Source organism: Aulostomus chinensis, chromosome 1 (assembly GCF_037954235.1).
Source record: "Aulostomus chinensis isolate RoL2024-O1b breed Wild chromosome 1, RoL_Achi_v1.0, whole genome shotgun sequence".
Lineage (NCBI taxonomy): Eukaryota > Metazoa > Chordata > Actinopteri > Syngnathiformes > Aulostomidae > Aulostomus > Aulostomus chinensis.
In genome coordinates, this window is record NC_141320.1 from 40068352 (window position 1) to 40086081 (window position 17730).

Below are 17730 nucleotides of genomic sequence, written 5' to 3' on the forward strand. Positions count from 1 at the left end.
AAACTTTTACTCCATTAATGTTAGCATCATTTTGAGTTCATTAGCAATTCTTACTAAATCACTGTACCATCATTTGGAGATCATTCGCAATTCTTCTGACATCACTGTCGCATTATTTTGAGGTTCGAAGCAACTCTTACTACATGACTGTCAGCATCACTTTGAGTTTATTCGAAACGTTCACTCCATTACTGTTAGCATCATTTTGAGTTCATTAGCAATTCTTATTAAATCACTGTCGCATCATTTTGAGATCTTTAGAAATTCTTCTGACATAACTGTCGCATTATTTTGAGGTTCGTAGCAACTCTTACCAAATGACTGTCAGCATCACTTTGAGGTTATTCGAAACTTTCACTCCATTACTTTTAGCATCATTTTGAGTTCATTAGCAATTCTTACAACATCACAGTAGCATTAAATTGAGTTCATTAGCAACTCTTACTACATTACTCTAAGCATCACTGAGTTTATTAGCAACTTTTACTACATGACTGTCAGCATCACTTTGAGGTTATTCAAAACTCTTACTACATTACTGTAAGCATCACTGAGTTTATTAGCAATTATCACTACATTACTGTTAGCATCATCTTGAGTTCATTAGCAATTCGTACGACATCACTGTCGCATCATTTTGAGATCATTAGCCATTCTTCCGACATCAGTGTCGCAATATTTTGAGGTTCGTATTAACTCTTACTACATGACTGTCAACATCACTTTGAGGTTATTCGAAACTTTTACTCCATTAATGTTAGCATCATTTTGAGTTCATTAGCAATTCTTACTAAATCACAATACCATCATTTGGAGATCATTCGCAATTCTTCTGACATCACTGTCGCATTTTTTTGAGGTTCGTAGCAACTCTTACTACATTACTGTCAGCATCACTTTGAGGTTGTTCGAAAACGTTCACTCCATTACTGTTTGCATCACTTTGAGGTTATTCGAAACTTTTACTCCATTAATGTTAGCATCATTTTGAGTTCATTAGCAATTCTTACTAAATCACTGTCGCATCATTTTGTGATCTTTAGCAATTCTTTTGACATCACTGTCGCATTATTTTGAGGTTTTTAGCAACTCTTTCTACATGACTGTCAGCATCACTTTGACGTTGTTCGAAACTCTTACTACATTACTGTAAGCATCACTGAGTTGATTAGCAACTATCACTACATTACTGTTAGCATCGTTTTGAGTTCAATAGCAATTCATACGACATCACTGTCAGCATCATTTTTTATTTACTCGCAACTCAAACCACATGACTGTCAGCATCACTTTGAGGTTATTCGAAACTTTCACTCCATTACTGTTAGCATCATTTTGAGTTCATTAGCAATTCTTCCGACATCACTGTCACATTTTTTTGAGGTTCGTAGAAACTCTTACTACATGACTGTCAGCATCACTTTGAGTTTATTCGAAACGTTCACTCCATTACTGTTAGTATCATTTTGAGTTCATTTGCAATTCGTACTAAATCACTGTCGCATCATTTTGAGATCTTTAGCAATTCTTCTGACATAACTGTCGCATTATTTTGAGTTACGTAGCAACTCTTACAACACTACTGTCAGCATCACTTTGAGGTTATTCAAAACTTTCACTCCATAACTGTTAGCATCATTTTGAGTTCATTCGTAATTCTTACGACATCACAGTAGCATTAAATTGAGTTCATTAGCAACTCTTACTACATAACTGTCAGCATCACTTTGAAGTTGTTCGAAACACTTACTACATTACTGTAAGCATCACTGAGTTTATTAGCAACTTTTACTACATGACTGTCAGCATCACTTTGAGGTTGTTCGAAACTCTTACTACATTACTGTAAGCATCACTGAGTTTATTTGCAACTATCACTACATTACTGTTATTATCATCTTGAGTTCATTAGCAATTCTTACGACATCACTGTCGCATCATTTTTAGATCATTAGCAATTCTTTCGACATCACTGTCGCAATATTTTGAGGTTCGTATTAACTCTTACTACATGACTGTCAGCATCACTTTGAGGTTATTCGAAACTTTCACTCCATTAATGTTAGCATCATTTTGAGTTTATTAGCAATTCTGACTAAATCACTGTCGCATCATTTTGAGATCTTTAGCAATTCTTCTGACATTACTGTCGCATTATTTTGAGGTTCGAAGCAACTCTTACTACATGACTGTCAGCATCACTTTGAGGTTGTTCGAAACACTTAGTACATTACTGCAAGCATCACTGAGTTGATTAGCAACTATCACTACATTACTTTTAGCATCATCTTGAGTTCATTAGAAATTCTTCCGACATCACTGTCGCAATATTTTGAGGTTCGTAGCAACTTTTACTACATTACTGTCGCATTATTTTTTAGGTTCGGAGCAATTCTTACTACATGACTGTCAGCATCACTTTGAGGTTATTCGAAACTTTCACTCCATTAATGTCAGCATCATTTTGAGTTCATTAGCAATTCTTACTAAATTACTGTAGCATCATTGTGAGATCATTAGCAATTCTTCTGACATCACTGTCGCATTATTTTGAGGTTTGTAGCAACTCTTACTACATGACTGTCAGCATCACTTTGAGGTTATTCGAAACTCTTACTACATTACTGTAAGCATCACTGAGTTTATTAGCAACTATCACTACATTACTGTTAGCATCATCTTGAGTTCATTAGCAATTCGTACGACATCACTGTCGCATCAATTTGAGATCATTAGCCATTCTTCCGACATCAGTGTCGCAATATTTTGAGGTTCGTATTAACTCTTACTACATGACTGTCAACATCACTTTGAGGTTATTCGAAACTTTTACTCCATTAATGTTAGCATCATTTTGAGTTCATTAGCAATTCTTACTAAATCACTGTACCATCATTTGGAGATCATTCGCAATTCTTCTGACATCACTGTCGCATTTTTTTGAGTTTCGTAGCAACTCTTACTACATTACTGTCAGCATCACTTTGAGGTTGTTCGAAAACGTTCACTCCATTACTGTTTGCATCACTTTGAGGTTATTCGAAACTTTTACTCCATTAATGTTAGCATCATTTTGAGTTCATTAGCAATTCTTACTAAATCACTGTCGCATCATTTTGAGATCTTTAGCAATTCATCTGACATCACTGTCGCATTATTTTGAGGTTCCTAGCATCTTTTACTACATTACTGTTGCATTATTTTGAGGTTCGTAGCAACTCTTACTACATGACTGTCAGCATCACTTTGAGGTTATTCAAAACTTTCACTCCATTACTGTTAGCATCATTTTGAGTTCATTAGCAATTCTTACGACATCACAGTAGCATTAAATTGAGTTCATTAGCAACTCTTACTACATGACTTTCAGCATCACTTTGAAGTTGTTCGAAACACTTACTACATTACTGTAAGCATCACTGAGTTTATTCGCAACTTTTACTACATGACTGTCAGCATCACTTTGAGGTTGTTCGAAACTCTTACTACATTACTGTAAGCATCACTGAGTTTATTAGCAACTATCACTACATTACTGTTAGCATCATCTTGAGTTCATTAGCAATTCTTACGACATCACTGTCGCATCATTTTGAGATCATTAGCCATTCTTCCGACATCAGTGTCGCAATATTTTGAGGTTCGTATTAACTCTTACTACATGACTGTCAGCATCACTTTGAGGTTATTCGAAACTTTCACTCCATTAATGTTAGCATCATTTTGAGTTTATTAGCAATTCTTACTAAATCACTGTCGCATCATTTTGAGATCTTTAGCAATTCTTCTGACATTACTGTCGCATTATTTTGAGGTTCGAAGCAACTCTTACTACATGACTGTCAGCATCACTTTGAGGTTGTTCGAAACACTTAGTACATTACTGCAAGCATCACTGAGTTGATTAGCAACTATCACTACATTACTGTTAGCATCATCTTGAGTTCATTAGAAATTCTTCCGACATCACTGTCGCAATATTTTGAGGTTCGTAGCAACTTTTACTACATTACTGTTGCATTATTTTTTAGGTTCGGAGCAATTCTTACTACATGACTGTCAGCATCACTTTGAGGTTATTCGAAACTTTTACTCCATTAATGTTAGCATCATTTTGAGTTCATTAGCAATTCTTACTAAATCACTGTACCATCATTTGGAGATCATTCGCAATTCTTCTGACATCACTGTCGCATTTTTTTGAGGTTCGTAGCAACTCTTACTACATTACTGTCAGCATCACTTTGAGGTTGTTCGAAAACGTTCACTCCATTACTGTTAGCATCATTTTGAGTTTAATAGCAATTCTTACTAAATCACTGTCGCATCATTTTGAGATCTTTAGCAATTCTTATGACATCACTGTCGCATTATTTTGAGGTTCATAGCAACTCTTACTGCATGACTGTCAGCATCACTTTGAGGTGTTCGAAACACTTAGTACATTACTGTATGCATCACTGAGTTGATTAGCAACTATCACTACATTACGGTTAGCATCATCTTGAGTTCATTAGCAATTCTTCCGACATCACTGTCGCATTATTTTGAGGTTCGTAGCAACTCTTACTACATGACTGTCAGCATCACTTTGAGGTTCTTCGAAACTTTCACTCCATTACTGTTAGCATCATTTTGAGTTCATAAGCAATTCTTACGACATCACTGTCGCATCATTTTGAGATCATTAGCAATTCTTCTGACATCACTGTCGCATTATTTTGATGTTCGTAGCAATTCTTCTGACATCACTGTCGCATTATTTTTTAGGTTCGTAGCAACTCTTACTACATGACTGTCAGCATCACTTTGAGGTTGTTCGAAACTCTTACTACATTACTGTAAGCATCACTGAGTTGATTAGCAACTATCACTACATTACTGTTAGCATCGTTTTGAGTTCAATAGCAATTCTTACGACATCACTGTCAGCATCATTTTTTATTTCCTCGCAACACAAACCACATGACTTTCAGCATCACTTTGAGGTTACTCGAAACTTTCACTCCATTACTGTTAGCATCATTTTGAGTTCATTAGCAATTCTTACTAAATCACAGTAGCATCATTTTGAGATCATTAGCAATTCTTCTGACATCACTGTCGCATTTTTTTGAGGCTCGTAGCAACTTTTTCTACATTACTGTCGCATTATTTTGAGGTCCGTAGCAACTCTTTTACGACATGACCGTCAGCATCTCTTTGAGGTTATTCGAAACTTTCACTCCATTAATGTTAGCATCATTTTGAGCTCATTGGCAATTCTTACTAAATCACTGTCGCATCATTTTGAGATCATAAGCAATTCTTCCGACATCACTGTCGCAATATTTTGAGGTTCGTAGCACCTTTTACTATATTACTGTCGCATAATTTTAAGGTTCGTTGCAACACTTACTACATGACTGTCAGCATCACTTTGAGGTTGTTCGAAACTCTTACTACATTACTGTAAGCATCACTGAGTTGATTAGCAACTTTCACTACATTACTGTTAGCATCGTTTTGAGTTCAATAGCAATTCTTACGACATCACTGTCAGCATCATTTTTTATTTCCTCGCAACACAAACCACATGACTTTCAGCATCACTTTGACGTTATTCGAAACTTTCACTCCATTACTGTTAGCACCCTTTTGAGTTCATTAGCAATTCTTACTACATCACTGTCGCATCATTTTGAGATCATTAGCAATTATTCCGACATCACTGTCGCATTATTATGAGGTTCGGAGCAACACTTACTACATGACTGTAAGCATCACTTTGAGGTTATTCGAAAGTTTCACTCCATTACTGTTAGCATCATTTTGAGTTTATTAGCAATTCTTATTACATCACTGCGCATCATTTTGAGATCATTCGCAATTCTTCCGACATCACTGTCGAAATATTTTGAGGTTCGTAGCAACTCTTACTACATTATTGTTGCATTATTTTAAGGTTCGTAGCAACTCTTACTACATTACTGTCAGCATCACTTTGAGTTTATTAGCAAATATCACTACATTACTGTTAGCATCATTTTGAGTTGTTGAGCAATTCTCACGACATCACTGTAGCATTAAATTAAGTTCATTAGCAACTCTTACTAAATGACTGTCAGCATCACTTTGAGCTTGTTAGAAACTCTTACTACATTACTGTAAGCATCATTGAGTTTCTTAGCAACTATCACTACATTACTGTTAGCATCATCTTGAGTTCATTAGCGATTCTTCCGACATCACTGTCACAATATTTTGAGGTTCGTAGCAACTTTTACTACATTACTGTCGCGTTATTTTGAGGTTCGTAGCAACACTTAGTACATGACTGTCAGCATCACTTTGAGGTTGTTTGAAACACTTACCACATTACTGTCAGCATCACTGAATTTATTAGCAACTATCACTACGTTACTGTTAGCATCTTTTTGAGTTCATTAGCAATTCTTACGACATCACTGTCAGCATCATTTTTAGGTTACTCGCAACTGTAGCCACATGACTGTCAGCATCACTTTGAGGTTATTCGAAACTTTCACAACATCACTTTTGTCATCATTTTGAGTTCATTAGCAATTCTTACTACATCACTGTCGCATCATTTTGAGATCATTAGCAATTCTTCCGACATCACTGTCGCATTATTTTTAGGTTGGTAGCAACTCTTACTACATTACTGTTGCATTCTTTTAAGGTTCATAGCATCTCTTACCACATGACTGTCATCATCACTTTAAGTTTATTAGCAACTATCACTACATGACAGTCAGCATCATTTTGAGTTTATTAGCAATTCTTACGACATCACTGTCGCATCATTTTGAGATCATTACCAATTCTTTTGACATCACTTTCGCATTATTTTGATATTCGTAGCAACTCATACTACATTACTGTTGCCTTATTTTAAGGTTCGGAGTAACTCTTACTACATCACTGTAGCATCAATTTGAGATTTTTAGCAACTCTTACTACATTACTGTAGCATCATTTTGAGGTTCGTAGCAACTCTCACTACATTACTGACAGCATCATTTTGAGGTTAGTAGCAACTCTTACTACATCACTGTAGCATCATTTTGAGATTTTTTGCAACTCTTACTACATCACTGTAGCATCATTTTGAGGATAGTAGCAACTCTCACTACATGACTGTCAGCATTATTTTAAGGTTTTAAGCAACTCTCACGACATTAGTGTCAGCATCCTTTTTTAGCATAGTAGCAACTCTCATTACATCACTGTAGCATCATTTCTTAGGTTAGTAGCAACTCTCATTACATCACTTTCGCATCATTTTGAGGTTAGTAGCAACTCTCACTACATCACAGTCAGCATCATTTTGAGCATAGAAGCAACTCTCACTACATCACTGTAGCATCATTTCTTAGCTTCGTAACAACTCTCATTACATCACTTTAGCATCATTTTCAGGTTCGCAGCAACTCTCACTACATCACTGTCGCATCATTTCTTAGGTTAGCAGTAACTCTCATTACATCACTGTCGCATCATTTTTAATTTCATAGCAACTGTCACAACAAAAATGTAAGCATCATTTTGAGGTTTTCAGCAACTCACTACATGACTGTAGCATCATTTTGAGGTTAGTAGAAACTCTCAGTACATCACTGTCAGCATCATTTTGAGTTCATTAGCAATTCTTACGACATCACCGTAGAATTATTTTGAGTTCATTAGCAATTCTTACGACATCACCGTAGAATTATTTTGAGTTCATTAGCAATTCTTACGACATCACCGTAGCATTATTTTGAGGTGATTAATAACTCTTACTACATTACTGTCAAATCATTTTAAGGTTACTCGCAACTCTAATCACATGACTGTCAGCATCACTTTGAGGTTATTCGAAACTTTCACTACATTACTGTTAGCATCATTTTGAGTTCATTAGCAATTCTTACTCCATCACTGTAGCATCATTTTGAGTTTATTAGCAATTCTTACTCCATCACTGTAGCATCATTTTGAGATCATTAGCAATTCTTCCGACATCACTGTCGCATTATTTTGAGGTTCGTAGCAACTCTTACTACATTACTGTCAGCATCATTTTTAGCTTACTCACAACTCGAACCACATGACTGTCAACATCACTTTGAGGTTATTCGAAACTTTCACAACATCACTTTTGGCATCATTTTGAGTTCATGAGCAATTCTTCAGACATCACTGTCGCATTATTTTGATATTCGTAGCAACTCTTACTACATTACTGTTGCATTATTTTGAGGTTCGTAGCAACTCTTACTGCATGACTGTCAGCATCATTTTGAGGTTATTCGAAACTTTCACTCCATTACTGTTAGCATCATTTTGAGTTCATTAGCAATTCTTACTCCATCACTGTCGCATCATTTTGAGTTCATTAGCAATTCTTACTCCATCACTGTAGCATCATTTTGAGATCATTACCAATTCTTACTACATCACTGTCGCATCGTTTTGAGATAATTAGCAATTCTTCGGACATCACTGTCGCATTATTTGGAGGTTTGTAGCAACTCTTACTACATTACTATTGCATTGTTTTGAGGTCAGTAGGAACTCTTACTACATGAATGTCAGCATCACTGTGAGGTTGTTCGAAACTCTTACTACATTGCTCTAAGCATCACTGAGTTTATTAGCAACTATCACTACATTACTATTAGCATCTTTTTGAGTTCATTAGCAATTCTTACTACATCACTGTCGCATCATTTTGAGATCATTAGCAATTCTTCCGACATCACTGTCGCATTATTTTGAGGTTGGTAGCAACTCTTACTACATTACTGTTGCATTATTTTAAGGTTCGTAACAACTCTTACTACATTACTGTCAGCATCACTTTGAGTTTGTTCGAAACACTTACTAGATTACTGTCATCATCACTTTAAGTTTATTAGCAACTATCACTACATTACTGTTAGCATCATTTTGAGTTCATTAGCAATTCTTCTGACATCACTGTCCCTTTATTTTTAGGTTCGTAGCAACTCTTACTACATTACTGTAAGCATCACTTTGAGGTTATTCGAAACTTTCACTACATTACAGTTAGCATCATTTTGAGTTCATTTCAATTATTACTACGTCACTGTCGCATCATTTTGAGATCATTAGCAATTCTTCCGACATCACTGTTGCATTATTTGGAGGTTCGTATCAACTCTTACTACATTACTGTCAGCATCACTCTGAGTTTATAGCAACTATCATGACATTACTGTTAGCATCATTTTGAGTTTATTAGCAATTCTTCTGACATCACTGTCGCATTATTTTTATATTCGTAGCAACTCTTACTACATTACTGTTGCCTTATTTTAAGGTTCGGAGCAACTCTTCATACATGACTGTCAGCATCACTTTGAGGTTGTTCGAAACACTTACTACATTACTGTAAGGTTACTCGCAACTCTAACCACATTACTGTCAGCATCATTTTGAGATTAGTATCAACTCTCACTACATCACTGTCGCATCATTTTGAGATTTTAAGAAACTCTCACCACATCACTGGAGCATCATTTTGAGGTTCGTAGCAACTCTTACTACATCACTGTAGCATCAATTTGAGATTTTTAGCAACTCTTACTACAGTACTGTAGCATAATTTTGAGGTTCGTAGCAACTCTCACTACATTACTGACAGCATCATTTTCAGGTTAGTAGCAACTCTTACTACATCACTGTAGCATCATTTTGAGATTTTTTGCAACTCTTACTACATCACTGTAGCATCATTCTGAGGATAGTAGCAACTCTCACTACATGACTGTCAGCATTATTTTAAGGTTTTAAGCAACTCTCACTACATTCGTGTCAGCATCCTTTTTTAGCATAGTAGCAACTCTCATTACATCACTGTAGCATCATTTCTTAGGTTAGAAGCAACTCTCATTACATCACTTTAGCATCATTTTGAGGTTAGTAGCAACTCTCACAACATCACAGTCAGCATCATTTTGAGCATAGAAGCAACTCTCACTTCATCACTGTAGCATCATTTCTTAGCTTCGTAGCAACTCTCATTACATCACTTTAGCATCATTTTCAGGTTAGCACCAACTCTCACTACATCACTGTAGCATCATTTCTTAGGTTAGTAGCAACTCTCACTACATCACTGTCGTATCATTTTTAATTTCATAGCAACTGTCACAACAAAAATGTAAGCATCATTTTGAGGTTTTTAGCAACTCACTACATGACTGTAAAACTGACCGTTACCATTGAGATAGGAACAGAAAACTCAAATGGAAGCTCAAAAGGGGACTTAGCTCCAATGGTAGAGTGCTAGCTTAGCATGTGAGAGGTAGAGGGATCCATGCCCTCCTTCTCAGAATACTTCAGCTTGTTCTGTTGATCAGAGGAGCTGCTGGGTGATGAATGCTGATGTTTGTCCACTGCTGTGATAAAGTGTCCCCTGTTACTGAGATGTGGATGAACACCTGCTCAGGTCAAAGCTGCAATGAAGTCAAGTCATCACCCTGTAAAGCACCAAATAACAACAAAAGTTACACTTTACAAGAAGAACAGGTCCAGTTCAACACTCCCTAAATGAATTTACACCCAACAATTCCCACGGACGCTTATTAAGTTCTATCTTTGATCAAATATAAGAAATGTAAAATAATTCAACATTGATTGCATTTCCCTCCTTTCTTTGGTGCCCTCAGACTTTCTGAGAACTGTAGGAGGAACTGCTCTCTTTTCTGTGTTTGTTCTGCTCAATGGAGGAAGGAACGGAGCTCTAAGTTTTCCAGTTCCTACATCAGTGAATGGACTTTCTGTGCTGCAAGGAGCCAAAGCTACTAAGGAGGATTACAGAGTTTGTCCTTGCAGGAGTCAGTGACTTAATAGAGTCTAACTAAGGGTTGAACCTGAATGAGACAGTCACCCTTCAACATGGGGCCATGGCAGAGTGAACCAAGAACACTACAATGGGGGTGAGAGTGGAGCCATGATGGATTCACAGTTCATCACCTCCACCATCATGTGGACCACCTGATCACCTCTCCCTCAACCTCTAAATAACTCATTCCCTGACCGGGAATCAAACCCAGGCCGCGGCGGTGAGAGCGCCCAAACCCATCCTTGACCCACTCAGACACAGTCACCCATTCAAGCTGGGCCTGGTACCACACTGCTGTACAGACAGAGAGAAAGAAGACACACGGGATCCTTTGAAGAAAATGCATTAAAGACAGGAAGCCCCATCACATTGTCAGTGTTTCAGTGACTGGCATTGTGAAGAGACTGAGACAAAGTCAGTTATGAATGGAGGGCTGAGTTGGAGCAGAGGGGGGCAGGATCCTGGGGGTGCACTGGTTTTAGGAGGCTGAGGTGTCTGGTGGTCTTGGTGGACCCTCTGCATCTCAAGCTGAGACCACAGAGTCCTGTGTTCTTGAGTCATTGTCATTAGTATAGACAATGACTCAAGAACACATTGTCTATAGTATAGACAATGTGTTCTTGAGTCATTGTCTATAGTATAGACACTGAAGTCACTAGTCACTGAAACACTGACAATGTGATGGGGCTTCCTGTCTTTATTACATTTTCTTCAAAGGATCCCGTGTGTCTTCTTTCTCTCTGTCTGTATTGGAGTGTGGTACCAGGCCCAGCTTGAACGGGTGACTGTGTCTGAGTGGGTCGAGGCTGGGCTGCAGGTATTGGGAGGTTAGAACCCATCTGTGAGGCTCCAGGTGGAGCGATCACCTGTGAGGGTCCAGGGACAGCAGGAAGCTGCACAGATGGTAAAGACATGGAGGGGAGACAGGTGGTGCTGGAGCAGTGACAGGAAGTGTCTAGCATTTTGGTTCATCCTGTGAGATGACGTGAGGTTGTGGTTTTGCCTCCAGCCTCACCTCCTCATCAGTGTTCAAAAGGTTCAAAGGTGAAAAAATGGGATTCAACCAAACAGCTGGAATGAAGAGTTGGTAACACTTGCAGAGCTGCAGGGAGCTGGACAGGTCTCACCGTGGGGGGATTTGTCCCACAGATCCTGCTGAAGTGGCTCCTCCTCTTGAGACCTGCAATGCTGGCTGGACCTTTGGAAAAAGAACACAACAAATCTTCATAAACATTTACTTCAGCAGGAACACACAAGAAGGTGGGACTGGTTCCTTTTTCATGTTCACTATTTTGTCGTCTTGGTTCATGTTTTGGTTGTCAAAGTTAATTCTGAATATTTGTGGAAAGTTCGCCTGCCTTTACTTGTACCAATACTTCCTTTAGTAACAAATTAAAAAGCTCAAGCTAAACTTCAGTCAGGACAACCATTCTTTCTCATTCTTCGGCCTCTGTTTTATGTCCATGACCATCCTGTCTGTCACCTTTTGTGATGGAGACATCAGTTGATGACATCAGCAACGGTCCTCAACCTAACTGCCTCTGCCAGAAGTGAGCTGTCATCTGTCTCAGGGGACACAGTCGGGTGGACCGGGGCGGATGAGGGCCTGCTGCTTCCTTGAAATATTTCTAAATATTTCAGTTGCAACTGTATAGTGATGATGGCTCAGTTTAGAGCTGTCAATCAATGTTAATAATTGATCTTAGCATCTGGAGATTATTTTAGGAACACAAATACTTTTACTTCATTCTGAGGATGAGCAGACGTTCAATATAATTCTCATTTCCTGGTCAAAGACTCCTGCTAGTCAGAGAGGATCTGGGCTGGATTGGAAAGCTTCTGAGAGGAAAACCCTCACTCTGGACTGGACTGAGAACGGAGCAGCCTCAGCTTCCTGGAGCCTGACTTGCCTCTGTGGTCTAAGGTTGTGTGGGCTGACATCACAGTGAAACTACTGAGATCACAGAGCCTTTGAGATCACAGGCTGACTTCCTTTTTATCCCTAAAATTAAGAATAATAATTAAAAAATGTTGTTTCTACATTTGTGTTGGTGCATCAGTTAAACAGTGTCTCTACCAGAGGGGATGTAGCTCAGTGGTAGAGCGCATGCTTTGCATGTGTGAGGCCCCGGGTTCAATCTCCGGCATCTCCAGCTGGTCCTGTGTAGCCTTCATCTTATCAGCTAAATTGATCCTTAAATGTGACAACAGTTGATAACAAACTACCAGAAGAGAAACCAGTCTGTTGCATATCAAAGTATTTGTAGCTGCGTCAGTGTGACTGTGAGCCTTCATAGCCAGCATGAAGGAGCTGGTTTTATCTTTGCTGGGGACATCCCACACACAGCTGCTCTCAGTTCCAAATGTGTGTGTCCTCACTCCTCCGTCCTCCTGCTGCCCTCAGAATACAGGCACAATTCAACCTGGCAAGTTTGGAGCATAGAAGTGCTCCTGAAGAGATGTGTGTCAGCCCACAGCTGGCTGTTCTTACCTGGAACCTCAAGATGAAACTGCTTCCACAGATTGGAAATGAATCTGATGTTGACTTTTGGACAAATCACCTGTTCATCAGTTCATCATCACTTCCATCCATTTCTACTGCTTATCTTGTTATAGAGAGGAGTCTATCTGTTGTGTGACTGAGGCAGTTACTGTGAGCTGCTGCATGTCTCAGTGTGTGTGTGGGGGGGGGGGCTGTGTGTGACTGGTCGGCTGCCAAGGATTATTGATGAGATCAATCATGATCAGCTCAGAGATCACGGCACAGAAGAAGGAGACTTTTTGATTTTTGGGGGTTCAGTTTCTAAGTCAGACACATCATCACAATTTGAAGTTTTCCTCCAGTAAAAAACAAAACAACACAAAACCAAACAAAAACATGATTTGACTTTTGATGTCTACATTTTTTGGAAATTGTGAGTCCAACAAGCAGGAGGCCGTTTGAGCTTGGAAACTGTGAAGCATCACCAGTAACTGCTGGTTAATTTACAGTTGTTTCCTCCAAAAAGTTTAAAATGAACTCAATGCTGAATCCCTTGTCGTCATCACTGAGCTGCAGAATTGGTCCATGCAGGAGGCTGAGCAGGTCTTCCTCTCTGGTCCAGTGTCTCAGCACAGGTCAGAGTAGAGAATTAAAACATGAGCACAAATCTTTATCAGCTGTTTACTGATATCAGTGACTACCTTCAAGTAAGAGTGTTAGTGAATGGACCCTTTTTAAAGTTTATGTTATAATGTTTGAAAAATGATGCTCACAAAAACACAATAAAAGTGTTTGTGCTAAAATGATTCCAGTAGATTTTATTGCCATTTTAAGAGTTCAAGCGTATTTTGATGACATTGTTTGATATCATGACTCTCAGTTACTTTAGCAGGACCATCGTGACTTGAAATCGTCCTCATCATCCCATATCGACCCTCAACCCCTCACACAGAACCAGGAGCCCTCAACTGAAGGAACCTTTAAAACTGAGAAGTTGGACAGAAAGCAGTATTTTGGTGGAACGAACCTTTAAAACTATAAATTAGAAAGTATTTTGGTGGAACGAACCTTTAAAACTATAAATTAGAAAGTATTTTGGTGGAATGAACCTTTAAAACTATAAATTAGAAAGTATTTTGGTAGAATGAACCTTTAAAACTATAAATTATAAAGTATTTTGGTGGAATGAACCTTTAAAACTATAAATTATAAAGTATTTTGGAGGAATTGGAATAAACCTTTTATACAGTAGTTAGAAATTAAAGGACAGGAAGTAGTATTTTGGTGGAATAAACCTTTAATACTACAGTTAGAAAGTAGTATTTTGCTATAATCTAATTCGATAGGTGGCGCTGTCACCAAAAACCAAAAGTCCAACAAATGCATTTTATCATCCAATTCAGTAGGTGGTGGACCCAGCAGGAGCCACTGAACACAACTCTGACATCATCAGGCTTCTTCCCAGCAGCTTGGTGCTCCAGAAGGAAGAATCCAGACCATCGCTACATCATCAGAGTGAACACCAGCTGATGTTGACCAGTTTAACAAGCCTTTGACTGCTAAATGACATCCAAGCTCAGATTCTCTTGTCCTGGTAGAACAAGTCAATGTTGAAGAAGATGAGAGCACCAGTCTCTTTCATCCAATGCTGGAACAGCGTTAGACTGAAGGTTAAAGGCAAGTTTTTAACTGAAGAAGCTTCTTGGACCTCTAAACTTCTTAACTCTCTTTCTCCAAGAACTGCGCCTGGACGACGGCCGTTTCCAGCGATACTTCAGGCTGACGAGGTTCCTGTTCGATGACCTGTTTGTGAGGATCGGTGCCAGGATATCAAGGTCCAACACCAACTCCAGGCTCCAGGACCGTTGACATGACTTCCCTGACGCCAGGGGAATCTCAACGCTGACAGGCTCTCTGGACTCCTTGTCATGAGAATTTGTCACAAAAGTTGAATACTTTCAAATGCATGAATACGCGTCACTCACGTTGCCGGCGAGTACACACACCAGTTCAGCTCTCTACATGGACTTTACATGTGAACTTGTTGCACGAAAATTTGTGTCACGATTGATGTGAACACGCCTTCAGACTGTGAGGGCTGACATCACAGTGAAATGACAGAGATCACAGAGCCTTTGAGATCACAGGCTCAGTTACGTCCAGTTGACCAGATTTTACTTCGCTTCGATCTACGATGACCTGGATGAATGAGAACCTACACAGACATCTTGCCGAACACTATGGGAAGGACATCCTTAGTGTGGTGCGGGAATGCGAAAGGACTGCAAGGAAAATCGCAGACTACAGGAACCATCTACGTTCCAACCTCCGATGCCGCCAACACAACCTCATTCCCACTAGCCTACTACTAGGATCCACCGTGAGGGGCCACAGGGCCAGCAAGATTTTGGAACGGGCACAAAATCAGCTTCTCAACGAGAGAGTGAGACAGGTCCATTTCACCATTGAGGGACTAAAGACCAAGCTAGATCACCTTAATCAAGAGTTATCGCCATTTTTGCCACCCGCCATCTTGGACAAGGTCACCTCCTTCGTTGGGACAGCCCAACTATCTCAACATCAGAAGAGCAAGGAGAGGCAGAAAAGGACATTCGCTCGCCTCCAGTCTCGCCTCGACCGGGAACGAGAAGCAGAAGGCCCAACCCCAGCGGACTCACAGGACAGGTGGATAAGGAACTTATCCAACAGGGAGCTCACCAGTCCTGAGAAACGCGTCCTTGCCAAAGGAATGAACTTTGCTGTCACCCCGAAACATCTCCCGACGGTGGACCTCATCACTGCCACAGAATCCGCCATCAAGAAGAACAACCTCTCCACCACAGAAGCAGATGAACTACGACTCAAGGTCACAGCGGCCCTCTCCGAAGCGAAGGTCCCCTCTGCCAACCTCTCGGTCCAGGAAAGGAAGGCCTTGAATGCACTGAGCAAAGATGAGAACATCACCATCCCTCCGGCTGACAAAGGAAGATGCATGGTGGTCCTTGACACAACTGACTACCAGGACAAGATCAGTTCTCTTCTCAGTGACATTCACACATATGAGACCTTAAAACGCGACTGAGTTGCTGCTGCCAGCACAGTCCATTAGCATCTGAGTGGTCGGTGAAACTCCCTAACGACCACCCCTGAAACTCCCTGACACCGCACAACGTCTGTCGTTTGGGGAGGCCAGGTGAGTCTCGGGAGGGTCGTTTCCACCACATTAGCACTGACCACTCCCACATAGGTTTATAAGCTGGAGTTTCCACACTCTCCACTAGAACTGAAGAAGCTTCTCGGATGAGAGGTGAAACGTCTTCAAGATAAACTTACGTCCACTTGACCAGATTTTACTTCGCTTCGATCTACGATGACCTGGATGAATGAGAACCTACACAGACATCCCTAAAATGAAGAAAATAAATGTTGTGTCTGTGTTTGTGTTCCTGCATCAGTTAAACAGTGACTCTACCAGAGGGGGTGTAGCTCAGTGGTAGAGCGCATGCTGAGCATGTATGAGGCCCTGGGTTCAATCCCTGGCATCTCCAGCTGGTCCTTTGTAGCCTTCATCTTGTCAGCTAAAGTGATCCTTAAATGTGACAACAGTCGATTCACTATCAGAAGACATCTTCTCCATGTTCAAGTTGGGCTAACTTTCCACAAATATTCAAAATTACTTTTGAAAATGAAAACATAGATCAAACCTGCCCTGTCAATCACCCACAATGGGCGGGTCATCCCACTCCCTATCAGGTTCCCCACTCCGTGACCCTCTCCCTATCAGGACTAGAAATCCATTGGGGTCTCCCTGCTCAGGTAGGAGTCCTGCCCACGACGTGAAGCTGTTGATGTTCTAGAGGAGACAACATCTGATCTTTGTTAGATCCACCAGTCAAAGGTTTTCTTTAAAGGCTGTAGCAGCTGAGAATGAGGGAGAGAGAGAATTAATAACCATCTTAGTGAGGACATTTTGAAAAATGATGACATTTTATTGACTTGTAGCACTGCAAAAATCATCTCCCCTCCAAAAACCCTCTTCTCCAACTCTGTACTCAAGTTGTCTCCTCATCAGGCACCACAGGATCCAGGACGTTCAGTCAAAAAATCATTAGTGATTTTAAAAATGTCCATCAAACACAAAATAAGACTTCAAACAGGTTTACAACTTTATTTGATGTTGACACATTTTGTCCACTTTGCCTCCACACTGTCCTTCATCACAGCATTTAACATCAGGACTGCTCCCAGATCAGCTCCATGACCTCATCCCTGCACCAGAGTACCGCTCAAGTTCATCAAGGATGGCCAACATGAGAGGGTCTAGATTCACCTCCATCTTTGGAGGTTGTTGGATTTCCTCCTGAGGACCGTCAGGCTGTTTCCTTACTTTGCT

General features: G+C 39.8%; 2 non-coding genes across 2 annotated transcripts; both read left to right on the forward strand.

Annotated features, from left to right (window-relative positions):
* Positions 1-12936: 12936 nt before the first annotated feature.
* On the forward strand, positions 12937-13008 carry trnaa-ugc (transfer RNA alanine (anticodon UGC)). The gene has a single exon. It is a non-coding gene; the product is annotated as a tRNA-Ala (tRNA).
* A 3805-nt stretch (positions 13009-16813) lies between these two features.
* Positions 16814-16885, forward strand: trnaa-agc (transfer RNA alanine (anticodon AGC)). Its single transcript has one exon. It is a non-coding gene; the product is annotated as a tRNA-Ala (tRNA).
* Positions 16886-17730: the final 845 nt, after the last annotated feature.